Source organism: Diadema setosum, chromosome 21 (assembly GCF_964275005.1).
Source record: "Diadema setosum chromosome 21, eeDiaSeto1, whole genome shotgun sequence".
Classification (NCBI taxonomy): Eukaryota; Metazoa; Echinodermata; class Echinoidea; order Diadematoida; family Diadematidae; genus Diadema; species Diadema setosum.
Window position 1 is genome coordinate 15,831,328 of NC_092705.1, and position 17,887 is coordinate 15,849,214.

General features: G+C 39.1%; 1 pseudogene; it reads left to right on the forward strand.

Moving 5' to 3' along the window:
• Positions 1 to 17,887, forward strand: part of LOC140244354 (ATP-binding cassette sub-family C member 12-like) — a 126,575-nt pseudogene that overhangs the window by 4,624 nt on the left and 104,064 nt on the right.

Consider the following 17,887-nt stretch of genomic DNA (forward strand, 5'->3'; position numbering starts at 1 on the left):
GGATTCTGGTTGAGATTAGTCAAGGGAAAAGAAACCAAACACTCATGTACAATTTTCAAATTTCTGCTGCATTTACAAGGAGACATACACTCCCCGTCAAAATCATAATGGTTATTATTTATCGCAAATATTTTTTATTATGCAGGGCTAGGGAATGTGTGGTTAGCACAAAGGGGTGGATTTAGTGCTGCATGGATTTCACACACCTCAAAAGTTAGACTTTTTGATATGTTTATTCAAGAGTGGAGAGCAGCAACATGGTCAAATAGAATATGTACAAATTATAGAATGTTTTTAAGGATAACTTGATGTTAGAGAAGTATTTACAGGTCTTGTGTAAGAAAGATTATATTACGTTAAGTAAATTCAGATGTAGATCTAATGGATTACCCGTTAATAAGGGCAGGTTTGATGCAAGCTTGACAGATGAATTGCATTGTACTATCTGTTCATCCGACGATATAGGGGATGAATTTCATTATACTTTTGTTTGTCCCTTTTTCAACAAAGAGAGATTATTGTATTTACCAAGTAGCTTGACGGCCAGTAGACCAAGTGCATTACATATGGCAAAATTATTCAATTCAACTAATGCTTGCCATTTGAAAAAACTAGCCAAATTTGTCAGAATTATTATGTTTCAGTTCTCTTCAATACCAAGGAAGAAAAACAGTATTTTTGTAGAAAGTAAAGTAGATGTGAATGTTTGTACACGTAGTGGTAGAGTAGTTAAACGTCCTTTACGCCTTGTTTTGTAAACATATTTATTCATATCTGTTATTTTCACATGTACATGTACATTATCACTTATATTTTTGTATTCATATACTATAAATATGTTTGTACTCTCATACCCCGAGAGGGGGTCGATAGAGTCAATAAAAAATCAAAAAATCAAAATTCAAATCAATCATGAAATACATAAAGAAAAATGTAACAATTTAGATGTCACATTGACGTTGTGATTGAACATTAAAATATGGCGATCAATATCTAAATTTCATAACTTCACTGGATGAGATTTTAGATACTGCCTACAAGACCATGACCAATCTACTACGTCACTCTTACGTGTACAAACCGTGCAAAGAGGAAAAGATGCAGAAGAACGCCATTACAAGGAAACTTTGATTTAGATGTTGAACTTGAAACAATGAAAATGTAGGCCCTATACAAGCATCATTTAGTAAATCTGATAATCAGCTGTAGATCTGTCAATCAAGGAGACTTTCCCAATGTTGCTTTGAATAGGAATGCCACCATTCAGAAGTTCAACTTTAAACCGCATGACCATCATAATGTACATCAAGAGATTTTAGTGGGTATAGGAGTTTGAACACAATGCACGTAAACGTAACTGTATAGCGATGATACCGTGCACACGTGGGACTGGAGCATTATAATAACACCTTACATAAGGTGCGTATAACAATGCCTGCGATGGCGGTGTGTACGAGACAGACTTAAAGGAGAGAAACTGCATATTATATGTTGACTTATGTTGATTCATTTACGCTCAATTAACATCACTTATGTAGCAAATCGGATATCTACATACGTATCCATTTATTTCATAATGCACTTTTCTACAATTTTTTCTTCAGATTATTTGGATATATTTTGACCTCCGCGAAACGCTTTCAAAACCACGACTCTGCCTGCTAGTGACCTCATCTGTTAATCACTGCTAAAGTACCATTATGACTAACAAAAGACACTGGAATGCACCTTCCCCTTGACTGAGCATATAGGCTAACTATCATGTTTCCACGTTACTAATGACATGACTAACAAAATACATTGTACAGAAGGCAAACATGCAAGCTAGAGGCCTACTATATACTCGGTCTACATCTGTCTATTCGGGGAACGTATGTATTCTATTGGCAATCATACTTTAGAAGTGATCTTGGAAGATGAAGTCACCAAAAGAATCTTGATTTGAAAGTTGTTGTTTTTTCCGTATTCAAGTAATCAGAGAAAAAATAAGCAGAAAAAAATCAATATTGTAAAATATATGAACTGTATTTAGATATTCGTTCTGCCACATAAGTATAGGTCTTTAGAGGGTTATATATCATAAATCAACACAAGTCAACATGCATTTGCATCGCATAAGTCCTTTCAGAACAGGCATCTGGTGTTTGGGTTCAGCCACTGTATATAATCCAGCTAGTACCCTTAAGGTTTGGCAGACTCGAATGTCAAATAAAAGAGCCCAGTGGTTTGCCATTGTTATCCATTTCAAAATAGCGTGAGAATTACCCAAGGACTGTGCAGTGTCACTGCACGTCTGGTGTCTGGAGTGGAACTGTCATGGATCTCTCAATCCCAGGCAAGTTGACAAGCCATAAAGGGATAAGCTCACCATGCATTCAAAAATAAATAAATAAAAAATGGTTACACTATTATCATGCTTCCAACGTCCATGTTTTCATGGTCAGGTATGAAATTGTTCAATTTCTTTATTCCTCCATATATCTTCGTCCATTAATTTTGTTCATTTTTTTTTTCCATAGAGAACATTCTCTTCACCAATATCTTCGAGCTCCTTACTTCGAAGAACGTTATATAATAATGTCTTCACCCATCTTAAAGTAGTCCACTCCTTCATTCAGCTTCCCAGGGAAAGATAATAAATCGGCTTTCTGGTGCTTTGATGTCTGATAGAAGTATAAGATAAACGTAAGAAGACCAAAAAGCAAAGTTTTTTCCGCAAACAATGTCAACATGATTATGAATTACTGTCTTATCCCTGAAGAGATTTGCTTGCTTCATTTATTTTCGGTTTTCTGTTTTCGTTGCTCAAATTCAAATAATCTCCCTCAAGTACCACATCTTCTTGTCTCAATATTCGGTGTTTTAACCAACAGCAAGATGAACAGTATTTGCTATCTACTTGGAGAATCCATACAGAGAAAATGGCAGTGGGCAATGGTAGGCCTAAATGTGATGAACGAAGATAAAACATATTATTTAAACAATAATTCCAGATTGAAAACTCTGAGTCGCATGGTCCTTTATACTGCCACGTACATTTTAGACCCAATATAAAGTTTTTAGAAAATGAAAGTTGAAATGAACGCCCTGCAAATGCTTCAAGAAAGTGAAATCAACATGTGCGTGAATGAATATGACATAAACCGCACTCAACATATTAATATCATCCTGGAGACAGTCAGACAGTATAGAGTAAGAATAGATGTTTCAATAAACAGTTTATTAGCGAAGTGACATCTGTTTGTTTGCTTGTCTGTTGCCATTTCCATCTGACAAGTTAAATTGTCTGGATATAGCCCCATATTCAGCTGCATTTGCTGCATGTCTTCCATGCGGTCCCAGTTGTAGTGTATTCCATACTTTGGATTATAGGGAGGCGGGACTACTGTACTTCGTATCCGGGCAATTACCCCCTCCCCCCCCCCCCCCCCCCCGGGCAATTACCCCCCGGCTAAATACTGGTTAGTGGTAAGGTTAGAGTTAAGATTAGGGTTAGGGTTGGGTTTAGTGTTAGGAGTTTGGGTTATGGTTAGGATTAGTTTCAGGATTAGGATTAGGATTAGGGACAGGGGAAGGGTCCGGGGTAATTGCCCTAGACCCCTGTACTTCACCGGGTTAGTGTACCCTGCTCTTTGTGATGAATGAATGAAGTGGGATCTTGTATATGCGTGAGTTGTGACTCTCACACACGGGAGCCCCATTTTATGTCCTATTCAAGGGACAGTGTTTTGCCTATATAGTGATAGCTATAAAGAGGGGACATAATAAAAACACATTTCTCAGTAAGATTCATTTGGATTCGAACCCAATCCCGAACCCGAGTCATTGATCCATCTTTTTCACAGATCTATTGACTTTGATGGTATTATTCTTAAGCCTTTTATGTGAGGGAGTGTTTTTCTTGCATTTTTAGAACATCAGCAAACAGCTCAGTGAACAAAGTTCAACGACTTCTGAACTTGAGCGGTATTTTACGGTGTTTTTAAGCCGCAACATACATATTACTAATGTTTAACGTTTCTTTATTGTCACGAGTGTCGCAAAGTTTAGATTAATCCACTGTATGAGTCAAACTGCATCCGGACACTGCGGTAAATAGACCTATGTTATTTCTGTAACTGTTTGTTTGTTCATACACCAGAGCTGTTTGCACATGAAATAGTCAGGTGACATTATTATGTATTAAACTCGTGACCGATTAAAAAAAACAAAAACAAAAACAAAACAACTGCATGCGCTTTAAGTTCTCCGTTCATTACTGAATGCAATAGCTCGCAAGAGCCATCAGAAATTAATGAGAGAATTGCAGACATTTCTAATTGTGTGTAACGACGATGACTTTTATTCTGCCATGTTAACACTTCAGACCATTCCACGGATGTACAGACAAAACTGAAATGATATCTATAACAAATACTTCAACAAAAAAAATTAGGGCATACCATAACTACAATGCAGATGATAATTCTGTTATAGGGAACTTCCTTGATTTACGAGACCAGTGTTTTCAGAGGATCAAATTAATTTGACCCCGCTTGAAACATCTAATCTCAGGTCGGGAAATACTTTCTCGCAAGCCTGTCTGAGGTCAAGTTCTAGTCGCTTCCCCTTGATTTAAATGCTGGTAGACACACTTTTTTTTTTTTTAATAATATTCTTTTATTTGAGTTTCATTCAATGTGAAATCCATATTAACAATAAAATTAATACATCCACCAACAAAAAAAAGAAGAAAGCAGCTGTATTCTTCTTTCTTGTGCTGCTAAATCATTTTTCAAACATACAGTACAATATATTTGATTCTTTTTACCAAATCATACCCTGTTTTTATAAGGGAAATGACATAAAAATCTACATAATTCTCAGAAAAAGCTATTTTGATCAGCCTAATCAAGCCAATCCGAATGTGCCTTATCACTCACACACCGACTAAGAAATGTGTGCTACTCAATCACTTTTTCACTTAACTTCCTTTTTTTTTCTTATTTTTCCTTTTTTTTTTGGCAGAGCACACACTATATACATAAATATATCAGATAAAGTATAACTCTTAAAGGGAAAAAAAATCTTGATCAACTTGATCAGATTGCTCAATATCCACTTCATTATATAAATTCTCTTACACTCTTTTGAGAATACAGCAGTTCCTAAAACATATAAAAAAAGCATTCTTTACTTAACCGAACAAAACTCATCATTTTTTTTCCACACACCCACGCACACACACACACACACACACACTCACACACACACACATACTCACAAGCACACAGGAAGTTCAAAAATGTATCATGCTCCAACATTACAGATTTGCATATCATATCCTGATCCTTCTGAGAAGAAAAAAAAAAAACTGGTAAAAAATAAACAAAACATACAAACAAACAACTGAAAAAAAAGCCGTAGCCTTCGTTATCGCAAGAAATGACATTCACGTGTTATCGGTGAAACGGAAGCCAACGAGAATTACATGGGTAATCTGTTGACGCAGCGGTCAACCAGTGTGAGGGTCACTCATTATCGATATGAGAAGGTGTCCTGTCCAAAGAGTTATGCGCTCACACTCAGAGTATAGTGACGTTATTCTTGCAGGTCTCAAACAAGAATTGAAGAGAATTATTACATATTTCTACTGCGAGGAACATTAAATTTTCTGTCTACGTAGCAAATGGATCACCTTCTAAAGGTAATTCTACAATATTCAAATATAATTATTATTATTCAAAGATTATTACCTTTATGTCTGTTTGATGTTTACCGCCATATACCATCTATACCAATAATGTCATATTTGGAAGATCACTTCAAAACAGATATTGAAGTCACATCGAACGCAAACTCAAACTTATCGCGTAAAACATCTTTTGATGTAGGCCCAAAGATTTTTAAGACTCTGGTATTGATTTTGTGTATATATCATGTAAGCGTATTTCAGCGTGTAGGTGAAAAAAGCCAACATGAATAAAACTCATCAGAATTCAAGGCAAATGTCTACATGATATCATATAAACATTATGTTGATAAGGGCTCGACATTAACTATTCTTTTCTATAGTGGCCCGCTCCTGCCGCTAGAATCTTTGAATCTGAAATATTGGCGACCCTCGATCCCCCCCCCCAAAAAAAAAACAAAAAAACAAAAAAAAAACCCACACAGAATGCAATAACCCCCCCCCCCCCAAAAAAAAAAAAAAAAAAAAAATGAAAAAGAGGAAATATTCATTCTGAGTTTAAGCTGCCGGATCGTGTTACCAAAACATAGTTTGGAAACTTGCTGGCCCGACACCAATTTTTATTTACCCGAGCAACCGCTAATGTCGAACCCTGCATGTGTTGATAATATACACACATATCTATCTATCTATCTATACATATCTATTCATTTATTTATTTATCTATCTATCTATCTATCTATCTATCTATCTACATATTTATCGATCTATCTGTCTATCCATCATATATCCATCTATACGTAGCCCGCTTGTTGGTCAAAAATAATTATCAACGGCATGCAGGAGAACAGACAAATTCTTCCTGAAATTTATCATATAGATTATGCTGTATATATATACCAAAATTTTATTTTCAATGCATAAAATTTCCGTCATCTTGCCCTTTATCAAGTAATTACTAGCCTTTTGTCAAGGCCCTCTCGCTGGTTTAGTGTAGAGAGCCCAGCCGAGTGGGGTTGCGCGAGACTGTCGGCTGGGCTCTCTTCGCTCACCCGTTACAGCGAGAGGGCATTCACAAAAGGCTAAAGTGAAAACAGACACAGTCTCAAACAGTACTTCATAGTGCTTCACAGCAGATGATCAGGACCCTGATCAATTAGCCCTTCTTAACTGAACCCAACGTAGATAATCGGACGAGAGAAAATATATTCTATTTCCATGTCCATAACACTTTAACACATTTTTTATTCCTCGAATGGCAGCTCATGAAACACTTGGGATAGATTAATAATGGTAACTTATATCGTTATATTTTTGTATCATTTAAATCTATAGTGCCTACTTATTATCATGTTCACGTTAGCTTTGGTAAGAATCTAACTGATCCCAAATACTGCAAATACATTGTATGTCAATTCCGTTGCATGTCAGTTGTATCTGTTCAGGTATACAATGTGGCAACAGATACAGTAACTTTTATCAACATTCCCGCAGTAAATAGAGCAATAGAAATATTTATGTAATTGATATACCCACCACTGATGCAGCGTTCTTTGAATCGCCATCAATCTACAGCGTAAACAAGAATAACATTTTGCATCTGCGGGCGTGAGATTCAATTCATCTAAACAGCTACTCTAGTTTGATCCATTATCACTGAGCAAATATCCATTTTGTTTTTTATAATACATGTGGCGAGCAGAAAAAGAAAGTACACATCAGGCTTATCATAATTTATTGATTGAACAGGATGATTGTCTTGCTCACAGCAAGTTGTTTATCCTCTCTCAGAAGCTCTTCAAAATTCAGTAAGCTTTTTATAGATATAAGCTTTTTAAAGGCATAATTTACCATTTGCAGATGAAACCAAACCCAGCTAGTGCTTCAAATTAATGTAGTTCTAATGTGAGTTAGGGATAGGAACAACCAATGTAAAAAATTGAACCAGTGTAATCGAAGTTAAGTATTGTTAAATATACAAAATGTGGACAGTAGTTATGTTCCCAGACTAAATCGTCTACAGTTATGGTTTAATGAGAAAAATAGTCATTATCTCCTTATATTTTAGGTTTTATTGCAAAAATTTTATATGGTAGGATGTTTTGTAATACCACTGACCTACACATAAAATGCCTCAAAAGTGATATCTTGAACATTTTTTAAGTCACTGCTCCCAAAGGTAAACAGGACCTTCAATTATCATGTTGTATATGAGAATTGTGATGTTTATCTTTTGGGCAAGTCCTGAAATTGTTCGTGCACAGGAGCACTGCGTTATTCTCCTGAGAAAATATGAAAGGATCCTAGTTACTCGTCACGCTGAAGTTCCAACACTTCGTTCAAAACGTCTTGTTTGGCATAAAACTGCCCAGTGATTATGCCTCAAATTGTGCGGTTTGTGTAGTCATGCGGGCATTTGCTGTCTGAAACCACTGTCATTGGGTCTAATTTTTGTCGAAGGCTTGCCTCATCATATAATTTGTCATTCAAATCTAACGAATCTATATTTTTGGTGGAAAATAATTGTCCAGCTTAGCATGATTCTTTTGAGCCAAGTCGGTGAAAGTTCGCGAAGGGCCCAAAATAGGCCAACAAGGGGAAGCCGCAACACATCGCGACATCCGGAATTTGTAATCGGATTAGTGCTCACGGAGGGTTGATTCTTGCGCGGAAATGTCAGTGACTACAAAACGGGTACACTGTACAGTAAACGATAAACAGGAGTTGTAATTTCATATCACCTGGGCTCCATTCCGCAATTAAAAAAAAAAATTGTTATGACAGCAACTCTTGCTTCATTTGAAAGTGTCGTGGTATAATGACAAGAATTAACTCTGTTTCCTGATTGCAAGTTGTTATGCAAAAAGAAAAAATTGCCATTTTAGCTGGAATTGTTATCTTTCATGAAAAAAATGAGGCCCAGGTGCTATCTCTGATGATGTAAACCAGATAGCCTCGTTAAAGAATCTTGTGTCAGGATTCGAGAAATCAACTCGAACAGGAGCTGATGTCATCAGTTGAGATCCACTTTTACACGTTCGGCAAATTTCCCGCCTAAACTCATTATGAATGCCCCATCACCAATATGGGGGCCAAGGAAATGATGTTAATGTGTGTATATGTGTGTGTGTGGGGGGGGGGGTGGATGGAGGGCAAGGGGTTGGGGGCCGTACTGACTCCTCCCACCCCACCCCACAATGCACACACACATTTTTGGCTCTTCTAAAAAAGTGAGCAAAAATGAGAAGAAAAATAAAAGACAATCACAACAAGCTCATGATTTCAAGAGAGTTGTGTGTGTGTGTGTGTGGGGGGGGGGGAGGTGGATGGAGGAGGGTAAGACGGGGAGAGGGGAAGGGAGGTAGAGGAGGGGAGGTGGGGTAACCCTTGACCCCAGTCAGCATGCAGCCTCTCCCCTCACTTTTGGTTTTCAAACAACTTTCAGGCAGTTGATAAACACCAATGTGTTTTGATTTTTATGGGATATGGGGTTAGAAATACTGATATTACCACTCGATTTCATATGCGCATGCATTTGATTGACTCACAACTCAAGTTGTTAAACAAATCAAATATTGTCGTTATCCATGAGAACATCGGTATGAAAATAGAGTGAAAATTTGTCTTTGAAACCACTTGGTATGATATGACTTTAACACGCATCTTAATTGTAGCGTTATCAACTCCATTTCGTCATAAACACCGCGCTATGAATATGTTAAACGAGGTTATCCGCCTAATTTATAGATCCCTAAAATTGCATTCATAGTTCTCGATGATCCATCATGCACGCACGTAACTGTATTACAATGAACAGTAAGCCTATACTCTCAGAAAAATAGGCTTAACTCAAGTTTGCACCTTTACCGCAGTGTCACACTGTCTATACGTTTAAGGGTGAAACTTTGCACGGCCTTCCTGGTCTGAAGGGTGCAAAGTTGCACCAGTAAAGGTGCTCCCATTGTGACACGTGCAAGGTGCTAAGTAACAGTTGAACCTATTCTTCTTAGAGTGCATGATACCTATTTATTAAGTGAAGCATTTCCTATCCGAGTGATACTTTGACATTATTCCCTATCTTAAAAAACACTTAGACATGGGGAATTCGTTAAAGAATGTCAATGTGTAAAGATAAATATAGAAGAATGATGGTGAGAGTGTCGTAGTTTTGTGAGATGCGTAGGGTTATTTATGCTGTACATGGCCTGAATAAAATGTATGATAAGGATAGCAAGCCTTATACCACTTTTAAAGCGTGCCGAGCCGACCTTCGAAGGAAGTTGCCAGTGATAATATGTCAGTATCCGTTTATTGATACCTGTCACACTTGTTGAGAAAGTTGGTCTCTCTACCCTATTATATCATAGTATTCTAACCCCGAACGCGGATGGTGGATTTTGAATTGTATCCGTTCAGTAGATGGCGATATTACAGCGTATAGTTCGTTACAGCTATATAGTGCGCATGCTCGTGCAGGGGAGAACGCGATTTCCTGAAGGAAATTGGATTTCATCAAACAATCTTCGGCTCTCCGAAGCGCGTCAGACCAACTGCAGAGATTGAGTTCCGTGACAGACAGTATCATGCGAACCTTTCACTTCGCTGCACCTCGTGTTCAGAGTTGCCAAGGTGACAGAGTTGCCAGGGTGATAGAGTTGCCAAATTTGCCAAAGTTGCGCAAGTGCATTGCAGTTCCATCACGTCAAAGAAACGTAATGCAAAACGGACCCACATCACCACAGTTTTTTTTAGAATTGAACATTATAGATTGATACGAAATTGTCAGAATTTCAAACCCCTATTTATGAATATTTTGATCCTGAAACTACAATCTCCATATCTAATTTATGTAAAGCCAACATAAACATCTGATAATACGTCATCTTACATACTGTGTAGTTTTGTTCATGTGGGGTTTTTTTTTCTGTTTTTGTTTTTGATGGAATACATTATTTGAAATGGCGCACTTACATAAAATTGCTGCTTCTTCCCTTTTTGATTTGAGATTATATACCTAATGCTTTTTATTAACTTATAAACTCTCTTATATTGTGTAAACTGCGTGCATGGCATTAAAAAATGTAAATCGGAATATATATTATATAGTCTCTTCTGTCGAAATATTACAAAAGTGAGCACTGATTTTTGAACTTCTATTAATAGACCTGCATTGCTCGCTGATAATTCATATGCAAATATTTCTTAGAATGCCATTCTGGTTCCATGTATAGGTCCCACTCTATAAGGACGTTGATAGTGGCGTGTTTCATTTATAGGAGTAGCACTAGCAAATATCCACTTTTTTATGATTCAGATATGATTAGCGCATAAAGATATTGAAATCTTATTGAGGTTGAAAGTCAAAAGGTTCCCTGAAATACAATATGCATGTTGATTTGTGTTGATTTATGATGCCCTCAACATCACTTTTGCAGTGATACGAATATCTAGAAACATTCTTTTTTTTAACTAATTGTTCTTTTATTTTTCTTCAGATTACTTGGATACGCCCACAAAAATCCTTCCAAACCAATATTCCTGTTGTGACCTCATCTGTCAATCATTGCTAAAGTACTGATATGTTAAACAAAAGACATTGGAATGTACCTTCCCATCGACTTAGAATAACTTGCATGTTTCTATTATATTAGCCGGGTTCACACGCACAAAATAGCGGGATGAAGATCGCGATCCACATCTCGAGTTTTTTTTGCGAGCGTCCACACGTACCAAATTAGCGGGATAGCGATCGCGATCGGTATCCCGCTAATTTGGCGAGCGTCCACACGTACCGAATTATCCCGCTAATTGCCGATAGAGATAACAGCAAAGCCTGCAAACTGGGTCACACAGCGCCCTTTCTCTATCACTACCTGCGCGCACTTCCCTTTGTCCTTCGCAGAGGCCTCGCTGTTGTGATGTGCGCATTGCATGATGGGATATAAAAACTCGAGATTCTAATCCCGACCGTTCACACGTACCAGCGCGGGGCCAATTATCCCGCTAATTGATGAACCAGCGCAAGATTTCTTAGGATTAGCATCGCGATGCTTATCCCGCTAATTTTCGGGTTTTTTTCTGTCCACACGTGCAAAAAACTCGGGATGACGATCGCGATGCAAATCTCGAGATTTGTATCCCGCTAATTGGTGTACGTGTGAACCCGGCTAGTAATGTGACTAACAAAAGACATTTCGAGGGAACATGCAAGTTATGCTGAGTCGAGGGGAAGGTGCATTCCAATGACTTTTGTTAAACATATCATCAGCATTTAGCAATTATTATAGATGAGGTCAAAAAAGAAATATTGGTTTGGAAGGATTTTTTGTGGGCGTATATCCAAGTAGTCTTAAGAAAAATAGAAGAAAATTGATTATGGAATGTTTCTAGATATTCGTTTCACCGCAAAAGTGATGTTGAGGAAATCATAAATCAACACAAATCAACGTGCATTTGTGTAGGTTCAGGGAATTAAAGGGATACACCAAACTGTAAATGCCATAAATCTAGAATTTAAATATCTGGAAAGATTAGCAGACTGTCTGCAAAAAAAAAAAGAAAAAAAAGGGGGGGAAGGAAAAAAAGGAAGCCATAACATTATTGGTTGCCATTTTGTCTGTTTTTTGTTTTGTTTTTTGTTCGCCACATAAATCGATTACAACACAGTATTGTTAGCAAAGTATCCACCATGACCACCGTGCATATACACATGATGTGCCGAACAAACTAGCACCTTGTTTGACATATCGATAGCTTGGTGAGAACAGGAGTACAGGCATAACAGTCAATCGCTCTTGCAGAATGAAAAAAAAACTTTTCTGAGGCGATCAGTAGATCAGCTGTTTTGATTATCAAATACCAAATGACTCGCTGACTTAACATCATGGCAAGATATGGAAGAAGACTTTATTCTTTCCTCTCTTTTTGTATTTTCCATAAGTAGTCGAGGAAAGCACATGGGTCCTGCCCAGACAAACAAACCACAGGTCACGTTCCTCGTAGTCTTTCGTCAATGGATATGATTTCATCTTGACCACGTATGAAGGTTCCTACTCAACTGTAGTTGTGTATGCATGCACAGCATGCATGACGTTCAATGCAGTCGCTGCCTCTACGTCTGAATCTCACGTAGATGACAGGCTAGCAGGCAGGTCGATCGGGGGCCACGTACAGCTGCGACCGTACAAATGACACGTGCGAGGAGGGCGGCTTGTTTGTTTGACGTCCGCTGGAGCCACGCGTTACTATACAGTCTAGTATGGACATAATAGCGCAGCATGCACACTTACACACTTCACACCTCGTACCGGTACCTATCGATCGGCAGTATTCTTTGAATGATCACTCATTGTATTGCGGCCGGGCGAACATGCTCCATTGCAAGAAACTGCGTTTATATTCCAACTACTTCATGTAGCTGTCGAAGTCTGATTGGATGTCTGTCCGTCTGTCGACCCGTCAACGAAATTCATCTTCATGTATGCCAACCGCTAACTACAGTCTATCCATCTTTCGTGTCGGTGACGTGTAAGAAGACTGTCTGCAACACTAACGTTCATCTTGGGAGTTACGGCAATTAATTGCAACCAGCTGCAATGTATGGTATTGACAATTTGACAGTGACGTTTTATACTTCCTTCGCTGTGTTACTATCATAAATTCTGTCATGATAAGGTGGAATAAAGTCACTAAAGAGTTTGTTTATCCTCGCACATTTACAGGTCATGTTTTGGTAATCGTGAGGTAGTCGAGAAGAAAGGAAGAAAGAACGACAACATGACAGACAAGAGTAATGAGAGTGATGGAGTCACGGAGCTGAACGGTAACCTGAGCGGGGATCAGATGGCAATCTACGCCGGCGAGCCCGCGGGACACAGGCGGCTGTCGGAGTCGGCAAACGAAGATCTCAACGGTCCTGGAAGTCGCCGCTATTCATACGGTAAAACGATATAGACCTACCATGCCTGCCATGATCAGGGGCGGATCCAGGAATTCTGTAAAGGGTGGGGGGGGGGGGGCGCAACTAATATTCGTGGTGCCACTTCCGGGTTTCATTTCATTTTTTCTTTTTATTTCTTTTGTTTAAAACGAAAAATAAAGGGGGGGGGGGCGTGAGCCGGTTGCGCCCCCTCTGGATCCGCCACTGATGATGATTGTGTAGTTGATTGCAAGTGGGATATTGTGCTGAGAAATACCTGTATCATCAAAATACTTTTATTTTCATCATCATTTTTTTTTTTAAGCCGAAAACTTATCCGCTAATGACACTGATGATATAATGTCCATCCACAGTATAAGGTTCCATAATCCATGTTACACTGGGATGGCATGCTTTCCGTTCTTTCTCAGCAAGATGTTCAACTAGATCTAGGTAATGTGAGCAATTTACCTGCTTTGTGTGAAATGCAACAAAAAAATGGGGCCTGGTCTTATTAAGCTATTCTCTAACTGAAATCAATTACATGCTGTTCTGACAACTTTAAGATTTTTCATTTCAATGATTGTTTTCAGCAGGCCTAACTGTTAGCTAGGCTACTCCATCATTGTATGATGTTCCATTGATAAATATCAAAGCCCCGTCTGTTGATGCGCAAACATCAACAGCAACGACAACATCAACAACAACAACAGCAGCAGCAGTAACACATAACAAAATAGATCTGTATAAGCTGTTATTTTCGCGAGGGTTTAATTTTCGCGAATTTCGCGAATTGCAGTTGGATCGCGAATTTAACAACACGCGAAATTGTTTCCATGCGCTTTGTTAATAGAGCATTAACATAAGCGTCGGCGTCGATTCGCTAAAACAACATCTCGCGAAAATGTCTATGACCTCGTCATTCGCGAAAATAACGGCGTATACAGTGTACAAGCTGTCGGGAGCGTTTTACGAAAACATGAACGAAGTAGGCCTACTGGGTCTCATTTCATATGATATAAACATGTCGTGTTAGGATAGCGACCTTGCTAGAATACTAGTAGCAGTTTAGAACGAGTCAATCATGAAACATGAGAAATTTTGTTATTCTCCATAACACTCATCCGTGCAGCAAGATTTGCACTCAATATATCATAATATTAATAATTCTTTATGAAATAGGACCATGCATACCAATAAAGATATTGTAGGTTGCGCTGTTAACGCTATGTTCTATATCATGTCTATAATCTACTAAACGCTACAAGCAAGAAAAATGTGAATACATAGCCTACGTCTATCTTTGTAATCTATCTCCTGTGTATATAATGTGTGGGTGTGGGTGAGTGGATATGTGGGTGTCACGTGTGTGTAGATTTCTACATTATTAGCAACGATGCCTGTATATGCTGATGTGCATTTATATGCCATCTGTTTATGCTGCATGCAAGAGTTTATGCTGCGATTATCATGATTGTAACGAGTGTCTGTTCTTACTCAGTGCTTAATCGCTTTCAACACAATATTCAGCTCCGCTGCAGCACCTACATGGCACAAACCAGGGGCGGATCCAGGAATTCCGTAAAGGGGAAGCACCTTTACAAAAGTAAAGGTGTTTTTTTTTTTTTTTTTTTTTTTTTTTGACAAAGAATAAAGAGGGGGCGCGCGCCCGGTGCGCCTCCTTTGGATCCGCCACTGCAAACCAATATTCCAAAATGCTCGTCCTATGCATTTACAGAATATGGAAAGAAATATTCATCGTGATTTAACAGGGAATGGAAATTCATTTCTGGTGTATATGTTCTTATAATTGATACATAAGAAATATGTTTGAAAGGACGTCCATTGGGGTATATCCGTTGTTGTGGAAATGAAATGTGTTTGCATAGGAACATATCATGTCTGTATGTGAGAGGGGAGTTGTAGTATATTCACTGCAAGTGGAAGAAAAACTGTTGCATGCGCTTATATGGATATGAAATAGTTATATATTTGGGGTGCACGTCACGAGACCGACACCCGCGAGTCATACAGCCCACGAGTCATAGAGCTCACAAGTCATACAACCCTTGGGTTATACAGCTCACGAGTCATATAAACAGCCCATGAGTTCGACACTAAGCTAACAAGCCCACGAGACCGACGCATTAAGCTCCGTGCTGTATCTGTCGAACTCGTGGGCTGATTTTACCCAGTGTCGAACTCATGGGCTTTATTTGCCTAGTGTTGAACTCTTTGGCTGGTATGACTCGTGAGCTGTATGACTCATGGGCCTGTTTTCAATGTCGAACTCGTGGGTTGTATAACTCGTGGGTGTCAGTCTAGTGGGATGGCCCCTATATTAACGTGATGTGGTATATTCATTTCTGTAGAAATGTAATGTGGTTGTTGTAGACCTGCATTTATCTTTGTTCACTTACTTTTACCTTCAAAGGAGAAGCACTGGATAATCACGACCTTGATACGATGTACGGGGCTTCCATACCAGACAAAGTGTGTGCTTCAAGAGATCGCTACCTAGGGGACGGTCGGAGAACTTCGGCCAAGTTGCAGAGACTCGACTCGATGAAAGTCCTTCTGCCGTACAGGAGAAGCAGACGACGGAAGTGAGTAAAGTATACCTGGAAAGTCACTCTGATCATTTTTAGGGAGCCTACAGTATTGTGTTTAACACAGAACTATATACACTGTACTAGTAATTTATTCCCCCCCCCCCCCCGTCCCTCATTTTCACTTCTCTAGATATGCCTTATACTAAGACACGTGATTCTAATTTCAATGTGTATGCGCAGGAGCTCTATTAAATAAAAATGTATATGACCGTTTCCTTGACAACGATGCTAAAACTCACTGCTGATTGGTTATCGACAAGTTGCTGCAAATCAAAGGTCATTGAAATTTTTGTTTGCTCCGATTGTTGTGAAGTAGCCTACTTCAAGCCAGAATGGAGCCCGGAGGCTTGTTTCACCACGAGGTTTGTATTATGAGTTGATCTAATATTAGTATAGTGTCAAAGAGAGCAGCTCAGAAACAATCAGTCGGAAAAGATTGTTTCCCGAGTAAGTGCAAATATCGCAACTTACTCGTGACTAGTGTATTGTAAGGACCTGTAGAGCATTTTATCAGGTCTCTCTTAGATTACATGTATTACTAAGAATATTCACTTGGTGCGACTTATTCGAAACTACAGCTTGATATAATTGAAAACGGCGCGGCGAAGCAAGTTGTGAAGGTGTGTGGCGTGTGTGGCGGACGAAAAGAGATACGTACAGTTTACAATTTCTTTGGGCGGACGGCACTCTCCGGTGTTCATTCCATGTCCCCACAATAGTCTCGAACAAGTCGCCTTGTGGAAAATAAACCTAAGCCACCCACAAGACCTTTATTTGAATGTCAACACCTCTATGTAAGGGGCCCAGAAAAGCACACTGTGCAGCACGCTTTACTACTTTCCATTGTCAGTTTGTGGTTCATGACCGTGATCACATTGTACTAGTTCAGGACCTCGGCGGAGCAGCGCTTGATTGAGCCAGTTCTCTTTGCTACCTATGTTTCGCATCATTTTGCATATTTCCTTTCAATTAACCGTGCTCCAGTCTTGCAATATCGTAAATAGTAGCACTGTATGCTACGGAATTCTGTCTCAAAAGCGTTCATTTCTACAGAGATGCCTTTTCCGAATTAGAAGATCAATGAGAAATTAAAATGCAATAAAAAATTTGTTTCGAAGTGGTATTTTGATAACTATCCCTTTGGTCACATGTAACGACCCAGATAAGATTAAATAGTTTCCGGTCGACACGAATATTGAAACTTATAATAGGACCAACTCACCGTGATAGATTAGAAACACAATTATTGAAAGTTAAAAATGACTTTCCTTTCTCACCGGAAACCAGGAAAGAACATGGTCACATGACTTCCATTTATGTTGAGCTGCATCACAACATGCGACAAAGACCCCGTTTACAGTGCGAGGCTCGGCCGCGGCCGAGCCGCGGCCGAGCCCAGCCCTGCTTCAGTGTAAACGCGCAAAAGGCCAAATGCGAGGCCAAAATTGGCCTCGCATTTGGCCTCGCTCTGGAGGTGGTCTCGGCCGCGGCTCGGCCGCGGCCGAGCCCGGCCTCTTCTTGGTGTAAACGCAAACTGGGCCAAATGCGCGGCCAATTGCGCGGCCAATTTTAGTCTGGCTTCCAAACCCTCTGCCTGTATCTTTCGCTATTCAGGATATTAACCCCCTCAACGTCGAAAACTAGTATAGTTTAAGGTGGTTTTGTCCTGCAAAGGATTTTTTCCTT